This window comes from Apium graveolens, chromosome 10, assembly GCF_009905375.1.
Source record: "Apium graveolens cultivar Ventura chromosome 10, ASM990537v1, whole genome shotgun sequence".
Lineage (NCBI taxonomy): Eukaryota > Viridiplantae > Streptophyta > Magnoliopsida > Apiales > Apiaceae > Apium > Apium graveolens.
Window position 1 is genome coordinate 191,253,142 of NC_133656.1, and position 25,104 is coordinate 191,278,245.

Consider the following 25,104-nt stretch of genomic DNA (forward strand, 5'->3'; position numbering starts at 1 on the left):
ACTTTGTGCCTAGTGACCTAAGGCTTTTATAGTCTGGGATCTGCTAACCTAACGCTCGCTAAATGGATGTCATTGCATAAGTCTTTTGTGGACCTCACTCATTGCACGATTAAATAAGCATTTGTTTATTGTGTTGAATAAAAGCATGATTCCGTAATAAGCTCCAGTGATCTTGAAGTGTTATAAGTCATTTTGTGTCTAGAATATATTTTTCGTATAATCTTGTGATTTCCTTGAGGATAATTGAGTTATGATAATTGATCTAGTTTCGAAGCATATCTGTTAAGCATTCGCACACACCACATTTCTAGTTGTATGTTAGCTTGCGTGATTTGATTGATCTTTAGTCGCCTAATTGCATTTGTTGAGATGTTATGTGTTGGTTGGTTTAGTCATTGCGATGGGGATCGCTGCATTTCATGTAGTTTGCATTCATGCATGTTTTTATTTTGTTTTTGAGTCTGTGACGCTTGAGGACAAGCATCGATTTAAGTTTGGGGGTGTGATAAGTGGCATTTTATACCACTTAGAACATCTTATAATGGCTTGAATTGATGTCTTAAAATCAAGTATTTTATGTATTTGATGCGTTTTTCTAGTGTCTTTGCATTTTAGGGTATAACTTGTGTAATTAGGGAGATTTCATCATAATAAGCCTAGGGAAGTACTTGAAACTAGTTGCGGGGAGTTGTGTGAAAAAATCAGCAAAATCAGGAGCAGAAAGTGGATTTTTTCCAGAAGCAGTGCAGGCGCCCGCCAGGGATGTGGGGCGACTGCCTGGAGATGCAGGCGCCCGCCTGGGAACTGAGGCGGCCGCCTGTGTAACGACCGAGGAATTACGCTTGTATTATATTATAATAATGATAAATTATGTGTATTATTATGTGATTAAATATGTTAAGTTGTTAAACCCTAACTGCTATGTGCTATGTGTTGGCTGTTTTGATCCAAACGTGTTTTGGATATTTATTGAGCGTTTTATCGTCAGTTATATATATTATATCAAAACCTGTACAGCTCAAAACTATGTTTTAAAAGCCCATATTTCAAACAAAATCATTGGCTCTATTTTATTAAAAATGCCCTATACCATATCACTATTCTGAACCCCTAGACGTTTTACAAATTGACATTTTTCGCGAAAAACGACTTTTCCGGACCCCTTCGGGTATCAAAAACCCCACAAAAATTATATTTTTATTTTTATATGATCATGAAATTATCATATATCATTTTTCTTTGTATTTTTGTAATTTTCATAATTTTTGGGAATTTTTAGTATTTATTTAGTATTTATTGGATATTTAAAAATTCAATATTAATACCCAAAAATTATAAAAATTGGGGCCAAATATTTTTATTAGGAGTGTAATTAGACCCTTAATTTTACTTAGGGGTATTATTTTCATAAATATAAAAACCTGATTTATTAGTAATTAAATCAGTTAATTATACTTAAAAATCAGAAAATAAAAAGAAAATCAGAAAAGGAATTAGGGTTAGGATTTTTGGTGAAGAACAGGGCAGCAGAATCAATCGTGAATTTAAGGTGATTCCGGAGTCCAAATCGTTCATGTAAGTAGTCAAATTGAAGCTGGTGATTCGTAGTTTATGATTATGTCAACATTTTTGTTGATTGATTTCTTGATTTTTGATTTGTTATTTCGGGTTTAATCTTTGAATTCGGGTTTTGATTTCTGTTGATCGTTTGATGATTCTGTTAGCATAGTCGTGTAGATCGTCATTTTTCCTGTCGTTTGGTACCGGGTTTGTGATTGTTGGAGTCCGTTTCGAGCTCGCCGGAGTTTAGCCGCCGCCGCCGCCGCCGTGTTCATCGCATTTCCGGCCGTTGTGGTCGACGAAAACGAAGGAGAAAGGCTGGGGGGACGTTGTGGTATTGCTGTGCTTCGAAACCACAGAAGAATCGAGCCTGGAATCAAACGTTTCGTGCTCACCGGAATCAAACGCCGGCGTCGGGTTCTGGGTTTTTGGCTGGTGTTCTTCCCGACCCGTTTGGGTTGGGGACGACCCGGTTGCAACCCGGTTTCGACCCGGGGTTGATCCTTGCAACCCAAAACCTATTCCTGATTTTGTGTTTCTGATTAAATAAATGATTTATTTATATTTTAGTAATTAAAAATCAGTTTTAATAATTCTAATAATTAATTAAAAATTAGTTTTATATTCTGAAAAATAGTATTTATAATTTCTGAATTATTTTATTAAATTATAAATTCGAATTTATTTATTTAATTAATTATTTAATTATTTATCTAATTATTTATTAATTATCTAATTAATTAATAATTGGGTAATTAATTAATAATTAGGTAATTAATTAGTAAATAAGGATTAGAAATAATTAAGTGAGGTGATTTATAATCTAATAATTAGTTAATAATGCGAATAATGATTCGATAATTAGAATTATTATTCGAGCGTTAGTTATTCGAATAATATTGTGATAATCATTCGTATCGTATAAATAGTTATCGGTAATTATCTGTTTAGCGAATCGTATGAGTTTCAATAATAATAGAAAAGTTCGATAATTAGGCGAGAATCGCGAGTAGCTCGTAGTTATACGAGTGATTAATCGTTAAGTGATTTATAATTCGAGTAATTCGTAGTTATTCGATAAATAGCGTATCGGTTAATTAAGTTGATTGATTATTTGTAAATAATCGATCTAATCGAATAAGTAATAATAATTTGTAATAAATAATAATAATTCCTAATAATTAGGGATTAATTATTTTAAAATATAATAATTATTAATTAATTATTTAAAAATATAATTAAGGATTTTTCAATTATAATTAATTATTTATAATTAATTATTATTTAATTAAATCTTATTTAATTTATAATAATTCAACCGTTAGTCCGATTTGAGTGAAACGAAGACCTCTAGACTCAGAAAAATGAGACGAATCCAATAAAAATAGTTGTAAGTTATAATTTCTTCTGAAAAGAGAGTGGTTGGGTGATAATTGATAGTTTGTAGGTCCTAATAGGGGTATAATTGAGCCGAATAAATCCCGAAAAAATATAATAAAATCAGATAAGACTAGTAATGCAGGTATAAGTCTAGAATTGATTCTAAAAATAATTATAAATCTAGAAATTGATTATGTGCTTTATGTGCTACGTGCCTTACGTGATTATGTGAATAGATGTGCTGTATAAATGTATGTATATATATGCGAGTCAAATAGAAACGCATGGGTAGACTGATAAAGTTGCGTGATATCAATTCAAGATACACGTATATAGTAAGTTATCTAAACGCCTATCTTTCCATGATTTGTTCAGTGTTAGCAAGGCAAAGCAAGCTAGGGTCAGAAGGCGGTGAGTTAAACCAGGTTAAGTACGCGCAAGGCAAGTTTTTTCCCCTATTCTAAATTCAGAATAGTGATTTATATTTCTTTTCTATCGTATCAGTTCTCTTTGATAATCATTGTTCATATACACTGTTACCCATTTATTATTGCTTGTTTCCAATTTTATTTCAATTCTTGATTCACCCAATTTATTGAATTCCCTGTTCATATTTCAATTCCTTTACCCTTGTTACATATACTCTGGTATATCCTGGTGTTGGGATATATCAATAGCATTCCGATTATTTCGGATGCTAAGCCTTGGACTGGATGGTTACTATACAGGCTGGGTTTTACCCAGACCATTATTTAATAGGCCATAGTTGCCTGAGCACTCCTTATGTTGGTTGGGTCTACGTAGTTGGGTATAGATCCGCATTATATTCTTACTGATCAGCAGGTTATAGTGCATATGTTGGTTCTTGTTTCCAGTCTTGTTCATTTGGTACTCGCCAACATTGGCAAATTACTATCCTATACAGATTCGGATGGTTGTTCCACAGCAGCTTATTGGTTCACTCATTTCTCTTTCTTTATATTATATATTTTGTTGCAGGCTTGTTGAGCAATTTTGGCTCATCCCTTTTTATTGTTACTCCTATTATTTTACAGTTAAGGTAGAGAATGAAACCCATCAGGACCCGCATAGTCAAGAAGCGAGTCAAGCAGCGGGACCCTCTTATACCAAGGGTGTTCCTTCCTATTCCCGAAGAGAGCTTTGAATTGCCAGATCAGGTGTAGCAGGATAATTAGTAATGTTGGGTTGAATAAAAGTCTTGTGTAATTGAATAAAAGTTGTGTAGTGAGATTGTAGATAGAATAAAGTTTTGTAACAAAGAGAGTTCTTGAGACAGGTTTTATTTAGTTGGGTTTGTAATAAAGTGTAGTATGTGGTTCTTGTTTTCAAACTCAGACCTTAAAAGACCCTGAGTAGTGATAATTCGGGGTAATTATTATATTTATATTCCGCTTGTGCAGGTTTAGTTGGTAATTGTTGTTAATAATGCCCCAAATCTATACCCCGGATTTGGAGGGTGTTATAGTTGGCATCAGAGCTTAGGTTTGACCTTTGAAAACAAGAACGTTAGGGCTAAGATAAGATAGGAAAATGAGATAGGATAGAAGTAAGAGTGTTAGGATTGTTTGTTTATCTGATTAGAAGTTATGAGTTTTAGGATTGCGTTTTGATTGTTTTTGTGTTATTATTTTTTATGTATATTAGATGGCTTCTTTATCATCGTCTACGGAGAGGACCGAGACAGATCCAGTGGATGCACCGGTATTAGCCCCAGTGTCAGAGCAGATCTTACCTCCATTGCCACTACCTCCACCATTGCCACCTGGACCACCACCATAGATACCACTTCCCCCAGAGGTACCAGGTTTTGCAGATTATATTCCATATTTTGAGCCAGTGATACCAGATTTTCCACCTTTAGAGTTTCCGATGTTCGATATTCCTGACATGGTTGATCTTCCGCAGTGGGAGGATCTAGAGCCTCAGATTCCTATGCCACCAGTCGAGATTCCAGAGATGCCACAGATGGAGCCAGAGGCAGAGCCGCCAGTGTATGCACCTATGGAGCAGCCTGTCTTATTCCCTGCCCCATTAGCCATTTATGCACCTGTTCCGGGAGTTTATCAGTTTCCTCAGCCAGAGTTTATGGATGAGATCGTGGTAGATGGACCATTACCTTCTCGAGGTTCCAGCACTAATCTTCGTGAGCATCATACAGTGACTTACCAGCGCTTTCAGGCAAAGAGGGAGGAGAGGATTAGATGGCAGAACCAGTGTAAAGAGATCCTTGGATTATATGAGACGCAGGCAGATGGACCTGTCAGAGCATTACGACCAGATTATATACTCAGAGAGAGGCTACATCAGATTCACCAGATTAGTTCTCAGCAGCTTACTGATTTGAGACAGCAGGATCTTAGTGCGGAGACAGCATATCGCAGAGCATTGGGACTTACCGAGGTAGTGCTAGAGGCATTGCAGGAGGAGTTGAGCCACGTGCCACCAGGATTTTGAGACTAGCAGATCGATGAGTGTGGTATTATGTATATTTTGTAGATAGAGGCAGCATAGTATTGTATGACTAGTTTGTATGAGTGTAGCTACTGATTTTGACTGATAATAGTAGCAGTATGACTGTTATATCATAGGTTTTTGTATCAAGCACTGACACCTGTAGCTGGTGTTCTACCTATATATATATATGAGATAATCTTTTGCATATTTTCTTTATTTTATTTCTAGTTATTTAAGCATTTACATTTATTTCAGTACCAGTGCATATTTACAAATATCGTTTTATTCACGATCATGTTGTACCCTTATGTTTAAAAAAAAAAATAAAAATTTAAGCACATCATACTGTTTTATCTATTCAGTTATTTAATAAGCTGTTTTATTTTCCCAAATTGACTATTTTAATATACATTTAATATATTGTTATTAAAGAAGACCCATTGTTTATTTACCAGAAAGATGGCACCCAAAAGAAAAGCACAACCCGACTCATCGAATGGAAACACCGAGGGCCAAAACAATAATAACCAGATGGATCAGATGTTTAATCTCATGCAACAACAGATGTTGATGATGCAACAACAAATGCAGCAGCAACAACAGCAGTTCCAGCAACAGATGTTACAGCAAGCCGCTCATCTAGGACGTCAAGTACCACCAGCAGCACCTACGGTCACCTTCAAGCAATTTCAGTCGGTGAAGCCACCGGAATTTATGGGTTCTACGGATCCTACAAAAGCGAGAGCTTGGCTGAAAGAGATGGAAAATGCTTTTTCGTTGGTAAAGGTTGAGGAAGAACAGAAGACGGATTTCGCTAGCTACTTTCTGAAAGGCGAAGCTAATTACTGGTGGGAATCGAAGAAAGCTTTGGAAGGAGAAGATGTGGTGACCTGGGATAGATTCACTGATCTTTTCTTGGAGAAATATTTTCCTCATTTTATGAAGAACCAGATGGAGATCAAGTTCCTGGAGCTGAAGCAAGACAACTTATCGGTTGCGGATTATGAGACCAAGTTCACTGAATTGGCAAGGTTTGTTCCAGAGTAAGTGGATACGGACGAGAAGCGGGCCAAGAGATTCCAGCAAGGACTGAAACCATGGATTCGTAGCAGGGTAGCCGTGTTTGAACTGACACCTGTAAGTCATATGTCATAGGCCTATTTGTATATTCGAGGATTCAACTCAACTCAAATAAGAATGTAATAAGTAAATAGTGGATCGACCGTCAGAGAGATCTCGCAAAGTAATATCTGTCAAAGGATTCAGAAACAAGGTTCATCTACAGACTTGAGGAGGTAATTCACTGGAAGAAGTTCAAGAAGTTGATCATGCCTCAGTGATATAAATCAAGATCGTGGATTTAATCAAGTGACAGAGATCTCGTCAGAGGATCATTAATTACAAGGATTTAATCTGAAGAAAATCAAAGTATCAAAGTCAAGACATGAAGAAACGTCACGGAAGTTAGTCACTCATGAACCAAACAGTACATCGAGTGTCAACGTTGAAGTGGTGGAATTGATTCATAATTCTCAGTGATTTTTAGAAGATATTCAGAAAATTGGTTGCTGCTCAGGGTTAGTATTAATTCTCTATTAATTAATTAAGTCATATAATTTAATTAAGAAAATAAATTATATCTGCAAAGATTAATTTATTTGATTAATTAAATTAATTGATTAATTAATTCAGAATTAATATTAAGGTTTTTCAGAATTTTTAATTGGTTAAAATCTGTTTTAATTCCAAAAAGACAACTGATTGTATTAGTATGACAATCGGTATGACAATCAATAGTCATACCGAAAGTCATGCTAATTCAGTTGATTATCTTACCAGAATTATAATTAGATTAAAATCACTTATTAATTCAACAAAAACAATCTGCTTGAACTACTATGACAATCGGTATGACAATTGATTGTCATACCGAAAGTCTTGCTAGTTCATTCTGATTGTCTTGCTAGTTCTAAGGATAGTCCTACCGATTGTCTTGGTGAGCTCAGGATTGTCTTACCAGGTCAATTCTATTCTGTTGATTAAAAAGAAGCAGACAAGCAGCAGTTCACTACAACTCAATCATCCAACAAACAAAAAACAAGAACACAGCAGCCGCAACAAATATTTCATTTTTCATCTGCTTATTTCAAAGATCAATTTCTAGATTGCAAAGTTAAATCCAATCAACTAGAAATCTTTATCTTGTTCTTGTGTAACAATCTAGCGGATCAAAATCCCTAGAACTTAATCTCAAATCGCGTTTAGCATTTAATTCTAATTATTGCAAAAATAGAAAAAGTTCATGTCGAATTTATTCTAGATTTGTGATAATTGATTTGAGATTAATTCCTTGTAATCGATACAGTTGTTGTAACACCCTTCAAGTTTAATAATATTCTTATTTAACTTGAATTTTGTTTCACATTTTTTTATTCTGCATTTATTCGATTATTTGGTACTGTTTGTATTCAACCCCCCCTTCTACAAACACATTGGGACCTAACAATTGGTATCAGAGCCTTCTGATTAACGAACAAATCAAGATCCTAGACTTTTGTGATTTTTCAACTCCTTGAATTTTTATTTATTCAAAAATTCATAATGACTTCACATAAAGTTGGAACCGTTAATATTCCACAATTTGATAAAGAGAATTATATCATGTGGAAGAAGAAGATGCTATTATTTTTACAAGTTGCAAATCCCAAATATTCAAACTTGTTAAAGAAGGGTATAAAAACTCCGATGGTTATTGAACCGGAGGTAATAATAGATGGTGTGATGACTACTAAAGCTAGAACCTATCCAAAAGAGCCCGAAGATTTTACTCCTGCTGAGAAGGAAGAAGCCTCCTTGGATGCCAGCCTCCAATTAATATTAATTGATTCCCTTGATCCCTTGATGAACAGACATGTGATGAACTGTAAAAATTCTAAACACATGTGGGAAACTATTGAGGTAATTAATGAAGGCACAGAGGAAGTTAGGGAGAATAAGTTGGAAATCCTAACCTCTGAATATGAACATTTCAAATCAAATCCAGGAGAAGGAATTACTGAAGTGTTTGAGAGGTACAATGCGTTGATCAACAACCTGAACATCAATGGAAAGTATTATTCAATCAGGGAGGTCAACAAAAAGTTCCTTTTAACACTGCCATCTCATCTTGAATATAGAATCACTGCCATTAGAGAAGCTAGAGATCTGAGTGAGATTTCTTTGGACAGGCTCTATGGAGTGTTAAAAACCTATGAGTTGGAGCAGATTCAACAGAAGGAAGTCTATGGGAAGGATATAATGGTCAGCACATCTACTGCACTTGTAGCTGAAGGTCAACAACAACAACAATCTCAACAGTTAGAAAGAATGGTACAGTTTTCCAAGGGTGAGGAAAATGAGTTAGTAGCAGAATATGATCCTCCTACTACAAATCAATCAAGTGATGATTTTATTCCTTGGAAGAGCTGGAGCAATTGGAAGATGAATCAATGGCCCAAATTGTCAAGAGATTGTCTAATGTTAGATTCAGGAGGAATCCCAAGCTTAAGTACAAGTCCAACTACAACAAATTCCAGAAAGGTGGATCTTCATCCTCTAATACCAGCAGTGGTGGGTACAAAACAGGGATGGTTGATCGAAGCACCATTAGATGCTATAACTGCAATGAGTTGGGACACTTTGCCACAGAATGTAGGAAGCCAAAGCAAGTAAGAAAGAACTCTGAAAGGGCTTATCTGGCAAAGGGAAGAAGCTGGGATGATACTGACAGTGAAGATGAAGAAGAAGGAAATCTTGCTCTTATGGCTATTGATGGAAAAGTTTCATCGTCAAGAATAGAGGTAAAACTTTCTGATGCTGAAATGGTTTATCATCTAAGAGGTAACTTAGATTGTGCACGTCGTGATAATGAACTGTTAAGTTTACAGATCACAGACCTTGAGAAAGAGGTCAATGAATTAAGACTTGTGCACATTAATCAAGACAAATTAAAAGAACAGGTATCTTTTCTAGAGAATAGAGTTGACTGTTATAGAAAACTCGAAACTATTCTCAAAGACAAGATCACCGGTCTTGAGACTAAGGTTAGAGCCTACTTCAATTCTTGTTCGAAGGCTAAAGAGTTCTACAGTAAGCAAGCTGTTAATTAAACATCTGGAATAGGTTATGATTACAATGCTGCTATTGGAGAATTAGGCATAAACTCCCCTCCTCATGTCTGTGCTAAAGGGAGGGAAGTACCACATGTGCTTAAGGGTGTTGATGAACTCCTCTATAAAGCATCAATTGCTGAACCATTTGATGCGACCTCTTCTGTTATTCAAGAAGAAATACGTGCTGAGGATCATGCTAATGAGAAGATTGTTTCCAAGTCAAGTGAGTCGAAAGTTCCAGTCAAAGTTGTGAAAGCAACTGAGACTAACTCAGACACACATGAGTTGGATAACAATAATGCCATGTCTACCATGCATAAATTGCCTGTTGTTAATCAATCTCATAAAGCATGTGGTGTTGCTAATTGTATGTCTTGTGCTTTTAATATGATGTATGCTTATTTTAATGGTAAGCATGTGTCTAATGATAAGACTACTCCTCGTCAGCATGTGAATAACAAGAAGCATGATAGGTCTAAGACTGCTAGTCCCTCTAAGGCTAGAAAGGAGACATTTGTGCCTGAGCTTAAACAGAAATTTGTTAAGGCTGTTTACAAGGTCAAATGTTCAGTCATTGAGGATGTTGAGATCGTTAAAATTAAAAATGTTGTTTTGCCTGACAAAGGACAATTCTACAAGTATGCCGGGCCCAACCAAGTTTGGGTTCCGAAGAAGGTCTAATCCATTTGAAGTGCAGGGCATTAAACAGGTGTAACCGGTAGTGTGGATTCTTGACAGTGGATCATCAAGACATATGACCGGAGATAGAGCCCTGCTATCAAATGTGGATTGAGAAAGCTGGCCCCCTGATTACCTTTGGAGATAACAGCAAAGGTTTATCTGAGGGATATGGCTGTTTGCAAGCTGGGAATGTTATCAGTGAAATTTTGTATATTGTGCTAGGTTATTATCAGGAAGCAGTATCCAACATATAGCACCAGTGACGAGACTTGGGAATATTACGACATATCAGGCACCTGCTGCACATTACACTTGGAATTGGACTCTAGTAAGATGTGTACAAGTGTACTCCTGGTTGGTGAGTCAAAAGAGGAAGTCAGTACACCACAGTTCATGGACTTTGCAGTTGCAGATCTATTGAACTATGCAATCTCTTCTTCACTATCTCACTTCAGGTTGGTATGAACTAGTAGAGTCGTCATATTTATAACTATCTTATCACTAAGCACAATCATATTGTTTTATATGTGCAGTGGTATATTGTTTATGCAACATAACAATTAGTATCTAAAGTACTTGACAAGTATCGGTCAATGATATCTTGTTAACATTATGTTGCAGATATTTGTAAGCTTTTGACATGAATGAGAATTACTTAGACTTTACCCTAAGTGATCAATGTTTTATCAAAAACTCATTCATATTGAAAAACAAAATCAAACTTCTTTCTACATTAGTGATTTCTTATTTCGTGTAAAATCTTTTGAAATCACTATTGTAAATCATTTTCTCTCTATCACTATATGTTCTGTGTTACAGGTTCAGTCTCCAATGACTTTCTTTCATTGACAGTCATGAGGTTGAAAACCCACAACATCTATCCCAGACTGTAAAGACAAACACAGAAACAGAACCAACCAACACTCTCTTACCACTAAATATAGTATGAATGAGCGTGAGGGAGATAGTGCCTTAGTGCACCACATAAGGAAGGTTCTGTAGTCAACCCAGTAGCTCTGTCTCCTACATAGATGAGTAGTATTTAAACCGAGACAACTGCTAGCCCCCATACATCTTCTCAAAAAGATGTAATGGCTGAAAAGGCACAAAAACAGTTACTAGATTCATTCTCTCAACAGGGTGCGTCTATTGAATTTTGCCAGTCGGCCAAGGTATCCGATGTAGTGTCACCACTTCAAACATAATCAATTCTTGATGTACAAGGAGAGGTTACACACACAAAGGATGAGTTGACGGAAATAAGAGTTTCGACCATTTTAAGGTCAGATTCGATTGTTTAAGGTTAGTTAATGGACCAATTGCCTTTACAGGTGTTAGGAGAGGATACTGATCCAAAAGCCATATGTCAGTGGTCAGTGTCTACCTCCCCAGGCTTAAATCCCCTGGATGCATCTGCGGATAGTGGATCTGACATAGGCGCAGATCGGCAACTTGTTGACAATGATTCAGATATTACCTGATGAGTCACAAGGAAATGTCTTCACAGACATTAGAAGGGAACTTTGATCTTTATGCTAAATTCTTTGGATCATTGTTTACCTTCCCAGAATTTAAATCTGGAACCCTAAAAGGGAAACTAGCAACTTGTAGATTATGACTCAGATTCATCTGACGAGTTTAACAAGGATGGGGATTTGCGAACTCCCATTGCACCACCTGTGACCTCCTTAAGGATGGCTCAGGTGATTTTCCTTGCAGGTACAGCTGGATTATGGAGCTATGAGAGAGGAGTGATACACTTGTGAGAATGAGTGTAAACACGAGTGTAGAGAAGAGTGAAACACATGTGAGGTACACTAAACAGAATCACACACTCACAGTGAGGAAGAAAGAGAAACTACTTGTTATTTCTTTTCCAACCAAGTGAAATATGAGAACTCCTTCAGACGACGGCATACATTCCTTCTTTAAGAGGGAGATAAAAGCTTAAGTAATAGTTTGGAGGATTCCTCAACTAAGGGGGAGAAATAGCAGGGAGGAAGAAAAAGATCATATGTACACTACACCACACCGTTGTTGTTTGTAACTACGGATCCTATTGTACGGGAGAGGTGGTAAACACAAGGTGATTTCCTAGTATGGGAAGAAGCTGTTAGGGGAGTACCATTGGTTTTTATCTGCGGATCCTATTGTACGGGAGAGGTAGTAAAACGAAGGTGATCTTCTTTAATCAGTTGATTCTCATAGGGGGAGAAGCAAGAGATATGGGCTTCTCAACAGGAAATGTGGTTGTACAAATGAAGATGGAACTACTTGAAGATATGTTCAGTCTAGAGGAACATCTACTTGGAATCTGGAAAATGTTAAATCTAGTCCAGAACTTTTCTACTATTTACTTTGCATTTCTGTTTATATCTTTTTCTTATTTGTTAGTTGAGTTATCCTCTAGGTATTTGTGTGTTATTGTCTAACAAACAAATAGGGGGAGATTGTAAGTCATATGTCATAGGCCTATTTGTATATTCGAGGATTCAACTCAACTCAAATAAGAATGTAATAAGTAAATAGTGGATCGACCGTCAGAGAGATCTCGCAAAGTAATATCTGTCAAAGGATTCAGAAACAAGGTTCATCTACAGACTTGAGGAGGTAATTCACTGGAAGAAGTTCAAGAAGTTGATCATGCCTCAGTGATATAAATCAAGATCGTGGATTTAATCAAGTGACAGAGATCTCGTCAGAGTATCATTAATTACAAGGATTTAATCTGAAGAAAATCAAAGTATCAAAGTCAAGACATGAAGAAACGTCACGGAAGTTAGTCACTCATGAACCAGACAGTACATCGAGTGTCAACGTTGAAGTGGTGGAATTGATTCATAATTCTCAGTGATTTTTAGAAGATATTCAGAAGATTGGTTGCTGCTCAGGGTTAGTATTAATTCTCTATTAATTAATAAAGTCATATAATTTAATTAAGAAAATAAATTATATCTGCAAAGATTAATTTATTTGATTAATTAAATTAATAGATTAATTAATTCAGAATTAATATTAAGGTTTTTCAGAATTTTTAATTGGTTAAAATCTGTTTTAATTCCAAAAAGACAACTGATTGTATTAGTATGACAATCGGTATGACAATCAATAGTCATACCGAAAGTCATGCTAATTCAGTTGATTGTCTTACCAAAATTATTATTAGATTAAAATCACTTATTAATTCAGCAAAAACAATCTGCTTGAACTACTATGACAATCGGTATGACAATTGATTGTCATACCGAAAGTCTTGCTAGTTCATTCTGATTGTCTTGCTAGTTCTAAGGATAGTCCTACCGATTGTCTTGCTGAGCTCAGGATTGTCTTGCCAGGTCAATTCTATTCTGTTGATTAAAAAGAAGCAGACAAGCAGCAGTTCACTACAACTCAATCATCCAACAAACAAAAAACAAGAACACAGCAGCCGCAACAAATATTTCATTTTTCATCTGCTTATTTCAAAGATCAATTTCTAGATTGCAAAGTTAAATCCAATCAACTAGAAATCTTTATCTTGTTCTTGTGTAACAATCTAGCGGATCAAAATCCCTAGAACTTAATCTCAAATCGCGTTTAGCATTTGATTCTAATTATTGCAAAAATAGAAAAAGTTCATGTCGAATTTATTCTAGATTTGTGATAATTGATTTGAGATTAATTCCTTGTAATCGATACAGTTGTTGTAACACCCTTCAAGTTTAATAATATTCTTATTTAACTTGAATTTTGTTTCACATTTTTTTTATTCCGCATTTATTCGATTATTTGGTACTGTTTGTATTCAACCCCCCTTCTACAAACACATTGGGACCTAACAATTCTGTTGTTTAAGGTTCGTTAATGGACCAATTGCCTTTACAGGTGTTAGGAGAGGATACTGATCCAAAAGCCATATGTCAGTGGTCAGTGTCTACCTCCCCAGGCTTAAATCCCCTGGATGCATCTGCGGATAGTGGATCTGACATAGGCGCAGATCGGCAACTTGTTGACAATGATTCAGATATTACCTGATGAGTCACAAGGAAATGTCTTCACAGACATTAGAAGGGAACTTTGATCTTTATGCTAAATTCTTTGGATCATTGTTTACCTTCCCAGAATTTAAATCTGGAACCCTAAAAGGGAAACTAGCAACTTGTAGATTATGACTCAGATTCATCTGACGAGTTTAACAAGGATGGGGATTAGCGAACTCCCATTGCACCACCTGTGACCTCCTTAAGGATGGCTCAGGTGATTTTCCTTGCAGGTACAGCTGGATTATGGAGCTATGAGAGAGGAGTGATACACTTGTGAGAATGAGTGTAAACACGAGTGGAGAGAAGAGTGAAACACATGTGAGGTACACTAAACAGAATCACACACTCACAGTGAGGAAGAAAGAGAAACTACTTGTTATTTCTTTTCTAACCAAGTGAAATATGAGAACTCCTTCAGATGACGGCATACATTCCTTCTTTAAGAGGGAGATAAAAGCTTAAGTAATAGTTTGGAGGATTCCTCAACTAAAGGGGAGAAATAGCAGGGAGGAAGAAAAAGATCATATGTACACTACACCACACCATTGTTGTTTGTAACTACGGATCCTATTGTACGGGAGAGGTGGTAAACACAAGGTGATTTCCTAGTATGGGAAGAAGCTGTTAGGGGAGTACCATTGGTTTTTATCTGCGGATCCTATTGTACAGGAGAGGTAGTAAAACGAAGGTGATCTTCTTTAATCAGTTGATTCTCATAGGGGGAGAAGCAAGAGATATGGGCTTCTCAACAGGAAATATGGTTGTACAAATGAAGATGGAACTACTTGAAGATATGTTCAGTCTAGAGGAACATCTACTTGGAATCTGGAAAATGTTAAATCTAGTCCAGAACTTTTCTACTATTTACTTTGCATTTCTGTTTATATCTTTTTCTTATTTGTTAGTTGAGTTATCCTCTAGGTATTTGTGTGTTATTGTCTAACAAACAAATAGGGGGAGATTGTAAGTCATATGTCATAGGCCTATTTGTATATTCGAGGATTCAACTCAACTCAAATAAGAATGTAATAAGTAAATAGTGGATCGACCGTCAGAGAGATCTCGCAAAGTAATATCTGTCAAAGGATTCAGAAACAAGGTTCATCTACAGACTTGAGGAGGTAATTCACTGGAAGAAGTTCAAGAAGTTGATCATGCCTCAGTGATATAAATCAAGATCGTGGATTTAATCAAGTGACAGAGATCTCGTCAGAGTATCATTAATTACAAGGATTTAATCTGAAGAAAATCAAAGTATCAAAGTCAAGACATGAAGAAACGTCACGGAAGTTAGTCACTCATGAACCAGACAGTACATCGAGTGTTAACGTTGAAGTGGTGGAATTGATTCATAATTCTCAGTGATTTTTAGAAGATATTCAGAAGATTGGTTGCTGCTCAGGGTTAGTATTAATTCTCTATTAATTAATTAAGTCATATAATTTAATTAAGAAAATAAATTATATCTGCAAAGATTAATTTATTTGATTAATTAAATTAATTGATTAATTAATTCAGAATTAATATTAAGGTTTTTCAGAATTTTTAATTGGTTAAAATCTGTTTTAATTCCAAAAAGATAACTGATTGTATTAGTATGACAATCGGTATGACAATCAATAGTCATACCGAAAGTCATGCTAATTCAGTTGATTGTCTTACCAGAATTATTATTAGATTAAAATCACTTATTAATTCAGCAAAAACAATCTGCTTGAACTACTATGACAATCGGTATGACAATTGATTGTCATACCGAAAGTCTTGCTAGTTCATTCTGATTGTCTTGCTAGTTCTAAGGATAGTCCTACCGATTGTCTTGCTGAGCTCAGGATTGTCTTGCCAGGTCAATTCTATTCTGTTGATTAAAAAGAAGCAGACAAGCAGCAGTTCACTACAACTCAATCATCCAACAAACAAAAAACAAGAACACAGCAGCCGCAACAAATATTTCATTTTTCATCTGCTTATTTCAAAGATCAATTTCTAGATTGCAAAGTTAAATCCAATCAACTAGAAATCTTTATCTTGTTCTTGTGTAACAATCTAGCGGATCAAAATCCCTAGAACTTAATCTCAAATCGCGTTTAGCATTTGATTCTAATTATTGCAAAAATAGAAAAAGTTCATGTCAAATTTATTCTAGATTTGTGATAATTGATTTGAGATTAATTCCTTGTAATCGATACAGTTGTTGTAACACCCTTCAAGTTTAATAATATTCTTATTTAATTTGAATTTTGTTTCACATTTTTTTTATTCCGCATTTATTCGATTATTTGGTACTGTTTGTATTCAACCCCCCCTTCTACAAACACATTGGGACCTAACAATTAGTATCAGAGCCTTCTGATTAACGAACAAATCAAGATCCTAGACTTTTGTGATTTTTCAACTCCTTGAATTTTTATTTATTCAAAAATTCATAATGACTTCACATAAAGTTGGAACCGTTAATATTCCACAATTTGATAAAGAGAATTATATCATGTAGAAGAAGAAGATGCTATTATTTTTACAAGTTGCAAATCCCAAATATTCAAACTTGTTAAAGAAGGGTATAAAAACTCCGATGGTTATTGAACCGGAGGTAATAATAGATGGTGTGATGACTACTAAAGCTAGAACCTATCCAAAAGAGCCCGAAGATTTTACTCCTGCTGAGAAGGAAGAAGCCTCCTTGGATGCCAGCCTCCAATTAATATTAATTGATTCCCTTGATCCCATGATGAACAGACATGTGATGAACTGTAAAAATTCTAAACACATGTGGGAAACTATTGAGGTAATTAATGAAGGCATAGAGGAAGTTAGGGAGAACAAGTTGGAAATCCTAACCTCTGAATATGAACATTTCAAATCAAATCTAGGAGAAGGAATTACTGAAGTGTTTGAGAGGTACAATGCGTTGATCAACAACCTGAACATCAATGGAAAGTATTATTCAATCAAGGAGGTCAACAAAAAGTTCCTTTTAACACTGCCAGCTCATCTTGAACATAGAATCACTGCCATTAGAGAAGCTAGAGATCTGAGTGAGATTTCTTTGGACAGGCTCTATGGAGTGTTAAAAACCTATGAGTTGGAGCAGATTCAACAGAAGGAAGTCTATGGGAAGGATAGAATGGTCAGCACATCTACTGCACTTGTAGCTGAAGGTCAACAACAACAACAATCTCAACAGTTAGAAAGAATGGTACAGTTTTCCAAGGGTGAGGAAAATGAGTTAGTAGCAGAATATGATCCTCCTACTACAAATCAATCAAGTGATGATTTTAATTCCTTGGAAGAGCTGGAGCAATTGGAAGATGAATCAATGGCCCAAATTGTCAAGAGATTCTCTAATGTTAGATTCAGGAGGAATCCCAAGCTTAAGTACAAGTCCAACTACAACAAATTCCAGAAAGGTGGATCTTCATCCTCTAACACCAGCAGTGGTGGGTACAAAACAGGGATGGTTGATCGAAGCACCATTAGATGCTAAAACTGTAATGAGTTGGGACACTTTGCCACAGAATGTAGGAAGCCAAAGCAAGTAAGAAAGAACTCTGAAAGGGCTTATCTGGCAAAGGGAAGAAGCTGGGATGATACTGACAGTGAAGATGAAGAAGAAGGAAATCTTGCTCTTATGGCTATTGATGGAAAAGTTTCATCGTCAAGAATGGAGGTAAAACTTTCTGATGCTGAAATGGTTTATCATCTAAGAGGTAACTTAGATTGTGCACGTCGTGATAATGAACTGTTAAGTTTACAGATCACAGACCTTGAGAAAGAGGTCAATGAATTAAGACTTGTGCACATTAATCAAGACAAATTAAAAGAACAGGTATCTTTTCTAGAGAATAGAGTTGACTGTTATAGAAAACTCGAAACTATTCTCAAAGACAAGATCACCGGTCTTGAGACTAAGGTTAGAGCCTACTTCAATTCTTGTTCAAAGGCTAAAGAGTTCTACAGTAAGCAAGCTGTTAATTAAACATCTGGAATAGGTTATGATTACAATGCTGCTATTGGAGAATTAGGCATAAACTCCCCTCCTCATGTCTGTGCTAAAGGGAGGGAAGTACCACATGTGCTTAAGGGTGTTGATGAACCCCTCTATAAAGCATCAATTGCTGAACCATTTGATGCGACCTCTTCTGTTATTCAAGAAGAAATACGTGCTGAGGATCATGCTAATGAGAAGATTGTTTCCAAGTCAAGTGAGTCGAAAGTTCCAGTCAAAGTTGTGAAAGCAACTGAGACTAACTCAGACACACATGAGTTGGATAACAATAATGCCATGTCTACCATGCATAAATTGCCTGTTGTTAATCACTCTCATAAAGCATGTGGTGTTGCTAATTGTATGTCTTGTGCTTTTAATATGATGTATGCTTATTTTAATGGTAAGCATGTGTCTAATGATAAGACTACTCCTCGTCAGCATGTGAATAACAAGAAGCATGATAGGTCTAAGACTGCTAGTCCCTCTAAGGCTAGAAAGGAGACATTTGTGCCTGAGCTTAAACAGAAATTTGTTAAGGCTGTTTACAAGGTCAAATGTTCAGTCATTGAGGATGTTGAGATCGTTAAAATTAAAAATGTTGTTTTGCCTGACAAAGGACAATTCTACAAGTATGCCGGGCCCAACCAAGTTTGGGTTCCGAAGAAGGTCTAATCCATTTGAAGTGCAGGGCATTAAACAGGTGTAACCGGTAGTGTGGATTCTTGACAGTGGATCATCAAGACATATGACCGGAGATAGAGCCCTGCTATCAAATGTGGATTGAGAAAGCTGGCCCCCTGATTACCTTTGGAGATAACAGCAAAGGTTTATCTGAGGGATATGGCTGTTTGCAAGCTGGGAATGTTATCAGTGAAATTTTGTATATTGTGCTAGGTTATTATCAGGAAGCAGTATCCAACATATAGCACCAGTGACGAGACTTGGGAATATTACGACATATCAGGCACCTGCTGCACATTACACTTGGAATTGGACTCTAGTAAGTTGTGTACAAGTGTACTCCTGGTTGGTGAGTCAAAAGAGGAAGTCAGTACACCACAGTTCATGTACTTTGCAGTTGCAGATCTATTGAACTATGCAATCTCTTCTTCACTATCTCACTTCAGGTTGGTATGAACTAGTAGAGTCGTCATATTTATAACTATCTTATCACTAAGCACAATCATATTGTTTTATATGTGCAGTGGTATATTGTTTATGCAACATAACAATTAGTATCTAAAGTACTTGACAAGTATCGGTCAATGATATCTTGTTAACATTATGTTGCAGATATTTGTAAGCTTTTGACATGAATGTGAATTACTTAGACTTTACCCTAAGTGATCAATGTTTTATCAAAAACTCATTCATATTGAAAAACAAAATCAAACTTCTTTCTACATTAGTGATTTCTTATTTCGTGTAAAATCTTTTGAAATCACTATTGTAAATCATTTTCTCTCTATCACCATATGTTCTGTGTTACAGGTTCAGTCTCCAATGACTTTCTTTCATTGACAGTCATGAGGTTGAAAACCCACAACATCTATCGCAGACTGTAAAGACAAACACAGAAACAGAACCAACCAACACTCTCTTACCACTAAATATAGTATGAATGAGCGTGAGGGAGATAGTGCCTTAGTGCACCACATAAGGAAGGTTCTGTAGTCAACCCAGTAGCTCTGTCTCCTACATAGATGAGTAGTATTTAAACCGAGACAACTGCTAGCCCCCATACATCTTCTCAAAAAGATGTAATGGCTGAAAAGGCACAAAAACAGTTACTAGATTCATTCTCTCAACAGGGTGCGACTATTGAATTTTGCCTGTCGGCCAAGGTATCCGATGTAGTGTCACCACTTCAAACATAATCAATTCTTGATGTACAAGGAGAGGTTACACACACAAAGGATGAGTTGACGGAAACAAGAGTTTCGACCATTTTAAGGTCAGATTCGATTGTTTAAGGTTAGTTAATGGACCAATTGCCTTTACAGGTGTTAGGAGAGGATACTGATCCAAAAGCCATATGTCAGTGGTCAGTGTCTACCTCCCCAGGCTTAAATCCCCTGGATGCATCTGCGGATAGTGGATCTGACATAGGCGCAGAGCGGCAACTTGTTGACAATGATTCAGATATTACCTGATGAGTCACAAGGAAATGTCTTCACAGACATTAGAAGGGAACTTTGATCTTTATGCTAAATTCTTTGGATCATTGTTTACCTTCCCAGAATTTAAATCTGGAACCCTAAAAGGGAAACTAGCAACTTGTAGATTATGACTCAGATTCATCTGACGAGTTTAACAAGGATGGGGATTTGCGAACTCCCATTGCACCACCTGTGACCTCCTTAAGGATGGCTCAGGTGATTTTCCTTGCAGGTACAGCTGGATTATGGAGCTATGAGAGAGGAGTGATACACTTGTGAGAATGAGTGTAAACACGAGTGTAGAGAAGAGTGAAACACATGTGAGGTACACTAAACAGAATCACACACTCACAGTGAGGAAGAAAGAGAAACTACTTGTTATTTCTTTTCCAACCAAGTGAAATATGAGAACTCCTTCAGACGACGGCATACATTCCTTCTTTAAGAGGGAGATAAAAGCTTAAGTAATAGTTTGGAGGATTCCTCAACTAAGGGGGAGAAATAGCAGGGAGGAAGAAAAAGATCATATGTACACTACACCACACCATTGTTGTTTGTAACTACGGATCCTATTGTACGGGAGAGGTGGTAAACACAAGGTGATTTCCTAGTATGGGAAGAAGCTGTTAGGGGAGTACCATTGGTTTTTATCTGCGGATCCTATTGTACGGGAGAGGTGGTAAAACGAAGGTGATCTTCTTTAATCAGTTGATTCTCATAGGGGGAGAAGCAAGAGATATGGGCTTCTCAACAGGAAATGTGGTTGTACAAATAAAGATGGAACTACTTGAAGATATGTTCAGTCTAGAGGAACATCTACTTGGAATCTGGAAAATGTTAAATCTAGTCCAGAACTTTTCTACTATTTACTTTGCATTTCTGTTTATATCTTTTTCTTATTTGTTAGTTGAGTTATCCTCTAGGTATTTGTGTGTTATTGTCTAACAAACAAATAGGGGGAGATTGTAAGTCATATGTCATAGGCCTATTTGTATATTCGAGGATTCAACTCAACTCAAATAAGAATGTAATAAGTAAATAGTGGATCGACCGTCAGAGAGATCTCGTAAAGTAATATCTGTCAAAGGATTCAGAAACAAGGTTCATCTACAGACTTGAGGAGGTAATTCACTGGAAGAAGTTCAAGAAGTTGATCATGCCTCAGTGATATAAATCAAGATCGTGGATTTAATCAAGTGACAGAGATCTCGTCAGAGTATCATTAATTACAAGGATTTAATCTGAAGAAAATCAAAGTATCAAAGTCAAGACATGAAGAAACGTCACGGAAGTTAGTCACTCATGAACCAGACAGTACATCGAGTGTTAACGTTGAAGTGGTGGAATTGATTCATAATTCTCAGTGATTTTTAGAAGATATTCAGAAGATTGGTTGTTGCTCAGGGTTAGTATTAATTCTCTATTAATTAATTAAGTCATATAATTTAATTAAGAAAATATATTATATCTGCAAAGATTAATTTATTTGATTAATTAAATTAATTGATTAATTAATTCAGAATTAATATTAAGGTTTTTCAGAATTTTTAATTGGTTAAAATCTGTTTTAATTCCAAAAAGACAACTGATTGTATTAGTATGACAATCGGTATGACAATCAATAGTCATACCGAAAGTCATGCTAATTCAGTTGATTGTCTTACCAGAATTATTATTAGATTAAAATCACTTATTAATTCAGCAAAAACAATCTGCTTGAACTACTATGACAATCGGTATGACAATTGATTGTCATACCGAAAGTCTTGCTAGTTCATTCTGATTGTCTTGCTAGTTCTAAGGATAGTCCTACCGATTGTCTTGCTGAGCTCAGGATTGTCTTGCCAGGTCAATTCTATTCTGTTGATTAAAAAGAAGCAGACAAGCAGCAGTTCACTACAACTCAATCATCCAACAAACAAAAAACAAGAACACAGCAGCCGCAACAAATATTTCATTTTTCATCTGCTTATTTCAAAGATCAATTTCTAGATTGCAAAGTTAAATCCAATCAACTAGAAATCTTTATCTTGTTCTTGTGTAACAATCTAGCGGATCAAAATCCCTAGAACTTAATCTCAAATCGCGTTTAGCATTTGATTCTAATTATTGCAAAAATAGAAAAAGTTCATGTCGAATTTATTCTAGATTTGTGATAATTGATTTGAGATTAATTCCTTGTAATCGATACAGTTGTTGTAACACCCTTCAAGTTTAATAATATTCTTATTTAACTTGAATTTTGTTTCACATTTTTTTTATTCCGCATTTATTCGATTATTTGGTACTGTTTGTATTCAACCCCCCCTTCTACAAACACATTGGGACCTAACAATTCTGTTGTTTAAGGTTCGTTAATGGACCAATTGCCTTTACAGGTGTTAGGAGAGGATACTGATCCAAAAGCCATATGTCAGTGGTCAGTGTCTACCTCCCCAGGCTTAAATCCCCTGGATGCATCTGCGGATAGTGGATCTGACATAGGCGCAGATCGGCAACTTGTTGACAATGATTCAGATATTACCTGATGAGTCACAAGGAAATGTCTTCACAGACATTAGAAGGGAACTTTGATCTTTATGCTAAATTCTTTGGATCATTGTTTACCTTCCCAGAATTTAAATCTGGAACCCTAAAAGGGAAACTAGCAACTTGTAGATTATGACTCAGATTCATCTGACGAGTTTAACAAGGATGGGGATTAGCGAACTCCCATTGCACCACCTGTGACCTCCTTAAGGATGGCTCAGGTGATTTTCCTTGCAGGTACAGCTGGATTATGGAGCTATGAGAGAGGAGTGATACACTTGTGAGAATGAGTGTAAACACGAGTGGAGAGAAGAGTGAAACACATGTGAGGTACACTAAACAGAATCACACACTCACAGTGAGGAAGAAAGAGAAACTACTTGTTATTTCTTTTCCAACCAAGTGAAATATGAGAACTCCTTCAGACGACGGCATACATTCCTTCTTTAAGAGGGAGATAAAAGCTTAAGTAATAGTTTGGAGGATTCCTCAACTAAGGGGGAGAAATAGCAGGGAGGAAGAAAAAGATCATATGTACACTACACCACACCATTGTTGTTTGTAACTACGGATCCTATTGTACGGGAGAGGTGGTAAACACAAGGTGATTTCCTAGTATGGGAAGAAGCTGTTAGGGGAGTACCATTGGTTTTTATCTGCGGATCCTATTGTACGGGAGAGGTGGTAAAACGAAGGTGATCTTCTTTAATCAGTTGATTCTCATAGGGGGAGAAGCAAGAGATATGGGCTTCTCAACAGGAAATGTGGTTGTACAAATGAAGATGGAACTACTTGAAGATATGTTCAGTCTAGAGGAACATCTACTTGGAATCTGGAAAATGTTAAATCTAGTCCAGAACTTTTCTACTATTTACTTTGCATTTCTGTTTATATCTTTTTCTTATTTGTTAGTTGAGTTATCCTCTAGGTATTTGTGTGTTATTGTCTAACAAACAAATAGGGGGAGATTGTAAGTCATATGTCATAGGCCTATTTGTATATTCGAGGATTCAACTCAACTCAAATAAGAATGTAATAAGTAAATAGTGGATCGACCGTCAGAGAGATCTCGCAAAGTAATATCTGTCAAAGGATTCAGAAACAAGGTTCATCTACAGACTTGAGGAGGTAATTCACTGGAAGAAGTTCAAGAAGTTGATCATGCCTCAGTGATATAAATCAAGATCGTGGATTTAATCAAGTGACAGAGATCTCGTCAGAGTATCATTAATTACAAGGATTTAATCTGAAGAAAATCAAAGTATCAAAGTCAAGACATGAAGAAACGTCACGGAAGTTAGTCACTCATGAACCAGACAGTACATCGAGTGTCAACGTTGAAGTGGTGGAATTGATTCATAATTCTCAGTGATTTTTAGAAGATATTCAGAAGATTGGTTGCTGCTCAGGGTTAGTATTAATTCTCTATTAATTAATTAAGTCATATAATTTAATTAAGAAAATAAATTATATCTGCAAAGATTAATTTATTTGATTAATTAAATTAATTGATTAATTAATTCAGAATTAATATTAAGGTTTTTCAGAATTTTTAATTGGTTAAAATCTGTTTTAATTCCAAAAAGACAACTGATTGTATTAGTATAACAATCGGTATGACAATCAATAGTCATACCGAAAGTCATGCTAATTCAGTTGATTGTCTTACCAGAATTATTATTAGATTAAAATCACTTATTAATTCAGCAAAAACAATCTGCTTGAACTACTATGACAATCGGTATGACAATTGATTGTCATACCGAAAGTCTTGCTAGTTCATTCTGATTGTCTTGCTAGTTCTAAGGATAGTCCTACCGATTGTCTTGCTGAGCTCAGGATTGTCTTGCCAGGTCAATTCTATTCTGTTGATTAAAAAGAAGCAGACAAGCAGCAGTTCACTACAACTCAATCATCCAACAAACAAAAAACAAGAACACAGCAGCCGCAACAAATATTTTATTTTTCATCTGCTTATTTCAAAGATCAATTTCTAGATTGCAAAGTTAAATCCAATCAACTAGAAATCTTTATCTTGTTCTTGTGTAACAATCTAGCGGATCAAAATCCCTAGAACTTAATCTCAAATCGCGTTTAGCATTTGATTCTAATTATTGCAAAAATAGAAAAAGTTCATGTCGAATTTATTCTAGATTTGT